This window comes from Argopecten irradians, unplaced genomic scaffold, assembly GCF_041381155.1.
Source record: "Argopecten irradians isolate NY unplaced genomic scaffold, Ai_NY scaffold_1058, whole genome shotgun sequence".
NCBI lineage: Eukaryota > Metazoa > Mollusca > Bivalvia > Pectinida > Pectinidae > Argopecten > Argopecten irradians.
Window position 1 is genome coordinate 12,501 of NW_027188525.1, and position 7,680 is coordinate 20,180.

The 7,680-nt window shown below is 35.5% G+C and overlaps 1 long non-coding RNA gene across 3 annotated transcripts in view; it reads left to right on the forward strand.

Moving 5' to 3' along the window:
• Positions 1-4,591, forward strand: part of LOC138313916 (uncharacterized) — a 5,147-nt gene extending 556 nt beyond the window's left edge. Inside the window, exons 2-6 of one of the 3 annotated variants that reach the window (XR_011207291.1) lie at positions 1,705-1,796; positions 2,008-2,100; positions 3,195-3,606; positions 4,139-4,444; positions 4,556-4,573. This is a non-coding gene — a long non-coding RNA (uncharacterized lncRNA). Of the gene's footprint in view, positions 1-1,704; positions 1,797-2,007; positions 2,101-3,194; positions 3,607-4,138; positions 4,448-4,510 lie in introns of those variants that run through there. The other 2 variants (XR_011207292.1, XR_011207293.1) reach the window with 2 other exon arrangements.
• The last annotated feature ends 3,089 nt before the right edge of the window (positions 4,592-7,680 follow it).

Consider the following 7,680-nt stretch of genomic DNA (forward strand, 5'->3'; position numbering starts at 1 on the left):
AGATTATTAGTATACCAAGTATTTCATGAATTTTGGACATAATTTAGATGAGTTTGAACGATTTTGATTGTTTATTATTATTATTTTTGAATTCACGGTTTGAGAAGAAAATATGTAGGCCTACTGCCTACTGTCTATTTGTTCTTTAGCTCAAAAAGTGTCTTTTATGGGTTTTGGTATGCAAGTTGTGATGTTTTGCACACCATATACTATTATTGAATTAAAAAATGTAACTTGTAATATTAATATATATCTGGACGTTGTCTTCATGCTGGCAACAGAAAAGTAGGTCTCATCAATAATCGTCACCGACATTGAAAAGAAAGAGAATGCCCGGGTAATTTTCCTTAATATTCTGTTAAACAAAGCTGCAAAACTTTGATGATTGAAAGCTGTTACAAATATGCATGGAATATTTTGAAATACAAAGCATTTTATGGGTCCATATTTGCATGTAATTGGCTGGATTTTGATTAATTAAAATTATAATTCAAATATAAATATGTGAAATTTATTTTTAAATTGGATACATAGTCTTATTATGAATAAAGAAATCAAGCTATAGGAAGTAGAAGATATATATTTATCTTCAATTTGTACATAAATATGAAATTAAAATTTATTTGTTTATATTTTGGAATTTTATATACAGTATATTTCATATTTATGGTTCTAATATTTAGTATTTATCTTGGTGAAGTTTACTTCTTGATGTATATATGATGCTTCCAATTAGCTTGTAATGATTCATATATTTTTTCCAGGAATATCAGAATGGGCCATGGCGAGGAAAGAAAAAAACAATCACAAGTTAGACCGATTATTGGAGATTTGCACCAATCGGACACTTTCATTGGTAAAAATACTCATAAATATGGAAATGAATTGTGAATTATCAATGTTTGTGTACAAAAAGCAACTAATCAATTCATTCACAAATCTAAATGAATTAAAAATATTAATTGAAATGATGATAATTCTAATTGAAAAACCACTAAACATATTACATCATTCTTATAATTGGTCGCTATCCTTCATTCATTTTTTTTTACTTTCATCAGGTAACACTGTGTGCATTGGAGTTAAAAAGTGGAGAAGACACTTCCCCCGGCATATACACTACAAAAGATGATTATATTAGGCGTCGTGGTAATGTATGTAAGGATTTTATTAAAAAAGATTGATTTTCATGTACATGTAGCTATATATGTAGGGTAAACTTCATGTTTAGTTTATTTTCAGTGTTGTATGCAAAGCAAATGTGACTTAAAGGTATTTAATAGTTAAATATGGATGCTGGCAAATGAAAAGTTTCTTCTTGTTAATTTTCCTTGATATTTCTGTTAAACAAAGCTGCAAAACTTTGATGATTGAAAGCTGTTACAAATATGCATGGAATATTTTGAAATACAAAGCATTTTATGGGTCCATATTTGCATGTAATTGGCTGGATTTTGTAAATTGGATACATAGTCTTATATGAATAAAGAAATCAAGCTATAGAAAGTAGAAGATATATATTTATCTTCAATTTGTACATAAATATGAAATTAAAATTTATTTGTTTATATTTTGGAATTTTATATACAGTATATTTCATATTTATGGTTCTAATGATTTAGTATTTATCTTGGTGAAATTTACTTCTTGATGTATATATGATGCTTCCAATTAACTTGTAATGATTCATATAATTTTTTCCAGGAATATCAGAATGGGCCATGGTGAGGAAAGAAGAAAACAATCACAAGTTAGACCAATTATTGGAGATTTGCACCAATCAGACACTTTCATTGGTAAAAATACTCATAAATATGGAAATGAATTGTGAATTATCAATGTTTGTGTGCAAAAGCAACTAATCAATTCATTCACAAATCTAGATGAATTAAAATATTAATTGAAATGATGATAATTCTAATTGAGAAACCACTAACATATTACATCATTCTTATAATTATTATAATTGGTCGCTATCCTTCATTCATTTTTTTTTACTTTCATCAGGTAATACTGCTGTGTGCATTGGAGTTAAAAAGTGGAGAAGACACTTCCCCCGGCATATACACTACAAAAGATGATTATATTAGGCGTGGTAATGTATGTAAGGATTTTATTAAAAAAGATTAATTTCATGTACATGTAGGGTAAACTTCATGTTTAGTTTATTTTCAGTGTTGTATGCAAAGCAAATGTGACTTAAAGGTATTTAATAGTTAAATGAGGGGAAACAATTTAAAAAAAAAAAAAAAACTAAAATATCCTTTTTGGTGATAAAAATCAATTCTTTATTAGGTAATGTTCTTTTTCGAAAACTTTTCCAGGTCCTAAATGTAAAATCAAGACCTTGATTTCAAAGGGTTATATGATCACTTATAACCTTGATTTCGCTGGAACATATCATAGCAAAACTGAAGGCAGTTCAAGAGAAAAAACTGACCAATCACAGGCCTGCAGCAGATCTAGAGATTTAGTGATGCTCAACTTCAAAGCCATGCAATGTACAGTTAGTTGAGTCTTTTGATGTATATCAAAGGACCAAACTATCTTCTCATCTGATGTCATACACAGAGCCTTCAGTTTCGCTATGACATATTCCCAGGGTGTAAAAGATTATAAGTGATCGTAACCCCTGGAAATCTAGGATGGGCCAAGTATTACTAGGCTCTTATACCTATACTTCAATTCACTGGAACTTCTTGGTTTATATCTGGTGGGTTATCATGACCTACATTGTGACCTTTGACATACATATACAACTAAGAATAGTCTAACATATTTACAGTAGGACTTTAGTTAATGGTGGAGATGTGGAATGGTAGTCTCATTGAAAGAAATTCTTGTTGACTGTTAAATCAAAATGTGTAAGCATTTGTTTCCCTAAGTTGAGTAAAAGAATTTTTAATGAGCTTATTATAATAAAGCGTTTGATTGGTTAATAATAGCGGAAATTTCAATATGTCTGCATCCAATGATGTAAAGTGGCCTTGCTTCACATTTTGTTAACTCTTGTTAACTCCTTCTGAATGTTTGCATATCTAGAATGCCGTTGTTTAGATGGTGTAAACCATTCATCAAATCTTTCAAAAACTGTTTCAGTGTTAAATTGCATTACTGATTACATATTTCGATAACTACTGGTGTTTAGATCTTTTGGATTCCTGCATGTTTTAATATTACCATTATTCTTTCAGTAAACTCCAACAAGAATCACCAGAACAACATTATCCTGTGCAAATCCGTCCACATTGTGAAGAGATATATTCATCAGTTGCAATCGACATGGAAACACTGTACCCTTTCCCTAAGATTACATCGCCACATCCAGTGTCTTATGATGGATTAATTGATGTGAAAATGCTAAAAGGACATGGATAGTAAAGCTTTTGAAAATTACTGCATCGAACAGTGACTAATTTATTATCAAAAATATACATCTTGAATGATGTATTCAACTATCAAAAATATTATGTTGATTATTTTTGTGACTTGCAATTGATCAGATTTGTTTTGTTTAAAAAGCAATTTTTAAAATTACAATAAACTTTTTAAATGTTTTCTATTTTCATATTTCTATATCATGTTTTTAATGAGTTGTGAGTTCATGTTAAAAAACATGGGACATGTTTTAGGTAGCTTTCGGGTACGTTTTAGGTAGCTCTCGGGTATGTTTTAGGTAGCTTTCGGGTATGTTTTAGGTAGCTTTCGGGTATGTTTTAGGTAGCTCTCGGGTAGTTTTAGGTAGCTTTCGGGTATGTTTTAGGTAGCTTCTGGGCTTCGGTACCTTTTAGGTAGCTTTCGGGTATGTTTTAGGTAGCTTTCGGGTATTTTAGGTAGCTTTCGGGTATGTTTTAGGTAGCTTTCGGGTATGTTTTAGGTAGCTTTCGGGTATGTTTTAGGTAGCTTTCGGGTATGTTTTAGGTAGCTTTCGGGTTATTTTAGGTAGCTTTCGGGTATTTTAGGTAGCTTTCGGGTATGTTTTAGGTAGCTTTCGGGTATGTTTTAGGTAGCTTTCGGGTATGTTTTAGGTAGCTTTCGGGTATGTTTTAGGTAGCTTTCGGGTATGTTTTAGGTAGCTCTCGGGTATGTTTTAGGTAGCTTTCGGGTATGTTTTAGGTAGCTTTCGGGTATGTTTTAGGTAGCTCTCGGGTACCTTTTAGGTAGCTTTCGGGTATGTTTTAGGTAGCTTTCGGGTATGTTTTAGGTAGCTCTCGGGTACATTTTAGGTAGCTTTCGGGTATGTTTTAGGTACTTTGTATGTTTCGGGTATCTTTTAGGTATATTTCTCTGGGTATGTTTTAGGTAGCTTTCGGGTATGTTTTAGGTAGCTCTCGGGTACATTTTAGGTAGCTTTCGGGTATGTTTTAGGTACTTTGTATGTTTCGGGTATCTTTTAGGTATATTTCTCTGGGTATGTTTTAGGTAGCTTTCGGGTATGTTTTAGGTAGCTTTCGGGTATGTTTTAGGTAGCTTTCGGGTACATTTTAGGTAGCTTTCGGGTATCTTTTAGGTAGTTCTCTGGGTATATCATAGGCAGCTTTCGGGTACTTTTTAGGCACATCATGCCACTAGGCACATATTAGGTATACCTAAACTGTGCCTAAAACATTACCTAAAATGTACCTATAGTTCCTGTTCCCCTTCCCCCAAGGATGTTTGTGGCCAAATTTGGTTACATTCCATCAAAATCTATGAAGTAGCGATTTAAAGGATTTACCCTATTTCCCTATTGGGCCCCACCCTCCTGCCCCCGGGGGGTAGAGCCAAAATTATAACAATCTGTTTTGGCAACCTGAACCTTGTTTAGTTACAAATTTGATTAAAAAATACATGAAACTTACTAGCAATTTATAGGATTTTCCCCTATTGGGCCCCCCCCCTCCTGCCCCCGGGGGGCCAGAGCCAAAATTTTAGACAAGATTTCCCCTTCCCCCAAGGATTTTGTGGCCAAATTTGGTTACAATAATCCATACAGAACTCTATGGACAAGTAGCGATTTAAAGGATTTACCTCTATTTCCCCTATTGGACCCCCCCCCCCCCTCCTGCCAGAGGGATCAGAGCCAAAATTTATACAAGTTCTGTTCTCCCTTCCCCCAAGGATGTTTGTGGCTGAATTATTTCATAGTCCGAAAATTTCCATGCAGAACACTATGTACCGATTTATAGGATTTACCTTAATTTCCCCTATTGGGCCCCGACCCCTCCTGCCCCGGGGGGTCACAGAGCCAAAATTTATACAAGTTCTGTTCCCCTTCCCCCAAGGATGTTTGTGGCCAAATTTGGTTACAATCCATTTGCAGAACTCTATGACTACAAGCTAGCAATTTATAGGATTTACCTCTATTTCCCCTATTGGGCCCCCCCCTCCTGCCCCCTGTCCCTCGGGGGGTCAGAGCAAAAATTTATACAAGTCCTGTTTCCCTTCCCCCAATGGATGTGTTTGTGGCCAAATTTGGTTACAATTCCATGCAGAACTCTATGAACAAAGTAGCGATTTTAAAGGATTTACCTCTATTTCCCCTATTGGGCCCCCCCCTCTTGCCCCCCGGGGGGTCAGAGCCAAAAAATTTATACAAGTTCTGTTCCCCTTCCCCCAAGATACGAATGTTTGTGGCCAAAATTTGGTTACAATCCATGCAGAACTCTATGACTAGTAGCGATTTGAAAGGATTTACCTCTATGTCCACTATTTCCCTATATTGGGCCCCGCCCCTCCTGCCCCCCGGGGAGTCAGAGCCAAAATTTATACAAGTTCTGTTCCCCCTTCCCCCAAGGATGTTTGTGGCCAAATTTGGTTACATTCCATGACAGAACTCTATGACTAGTAGCGATTTAAAGGATTTACCTCTATTCCCCCCTATTTGTTGATTTCCCCTATTGGCCCCCTACTGCCCCAGTCGGGGATCAGAGCCAAAATTTATACAAGTTCTGTTCTCCTCCCCCCAAGGATGTTTTGGCCAAATTTTGGTTACAATCCATGCAGAACTCTAGGACAAGTAGCGATTGATAAAGGATTTACCTCTATTTCCCCTATTGGCCCCACCCCTCCTGCCCCCAGGGGGTCACAGCCAAAATTTATACAAGTTCTGTTCCCCTTCCCCCAAGGATGTTTGTCCCTTTGGCCAAAATTTGGTTACATTCCATTCAGAAACTCTATGGACACGAGTAGCAATTTAAAGGATTTACCTCTATTTCCCCTATTGGGCCCCCCCCCCCTCCTGCCCCCGGGGGGTCAGAGCCAAAATTTTATACAAGTTCTGTTCCCTTCCCCCAAGGATGTTTGTGGCCAAATTTGGTTACAATCCATGCAGTACAAGAACTCTATGACTAGTAGCGATTTTTAATGGAAATGTTGACCAAATGGACGGACGGAAACGGACGGAAAGCTACGGAAACGCCGCGCCATGATTATAAGCTCACCGGGGCCCTTCGGGCCAAAAGCTAAAAATTAAATGCGTTTCTTACCGTTCACTAAAAAAAAAGATATGTGTATTGGGGTCAAAACAAAATTGAAAATCACCTCTATCGGTGGGTCTTCCCAATTTCAAAGATGCCTTCCCCCCCTATCATATATGTTTTGCTGGAACAGCCCTTATCATGTAGTTCATCTTCTCCCTTAAAATTAAGCTAATATGTACTTTTCCCTTTTTTACTGGAACTGATGATCATAACACACATACAAATGAATTTGTACAGAACAAATAACAATGCAATAGTAAACCAGTTTACTTTCACAAATCTTAAATGGTCGTCGGATTTCTATTTCAATCCATACAAATTATCAAATTCAACATTTGCAAGTTTAAAATCTTAATGAACAATTCCTATCAATGTAATAATTAATGTTCATTTTTAATTTGGGACTGGATGAAAATCCATTCGAAAATTTGTGATTGTGAAATCGGGTCTAATCGAAAAGTTCCACACGTTAAAGGAAATTGGTGTGATTTGTTGTATTTAAGGAATAGTTTGTACAAAAAGTGTTTTGATGTTAATTAAGTTGACTGATTGGTTCAAGTTTGTAATATTTTATACGGAATTTAATTATATACGTTTATAATTTCAGTCAAATGAATGACAGGATATTTAAATTAAAATCTATTTGAGGTTAGGAACACCAAAATGATTAAAGTTCATGTTGGGATGGTCTCCTAGACAAGTCCTCATATCATGTTAATGTGTTCCAAACTTTGGTTAAACCCACTTCTATGGACTAGGACTAAGGAAATAGGTTGGACTACTCCCCATACCTTAGGAAACTGCATTTTTGCCTCCATTTCCTCTTCTGTTGTATTCATAGAGTCTAAATTAATGATTGAAACTGGTTTCTCCTCCTCATAGACTCCTAATAAACGGATCACTTTTGGCCAAATTTTGCTCTTTCCAACGAACTTGGTTTTTCTAAGTCAGCTAAGATTTACGGCATCAATGTCCTATCTGTTTTATTGAATGAACTTTTTCTTTTTACTTTTTGACTTCGGGGTTACGTTCATGTATTTTGGTTTGGCTTTACCACTTCCTCTTTTTCATCCTCGTCATTTTCTGTAAAGAAAGACACAAAATTCTTTACGGTTTGAGACCCCAATGCTGACATCGCCGACTTAGGAGAATAAGCGTTAAGAGCATCTTTAATTGCTTATTCCTAGTGACCTTTAGCAAGCTTAAACTGCCCCCTGGT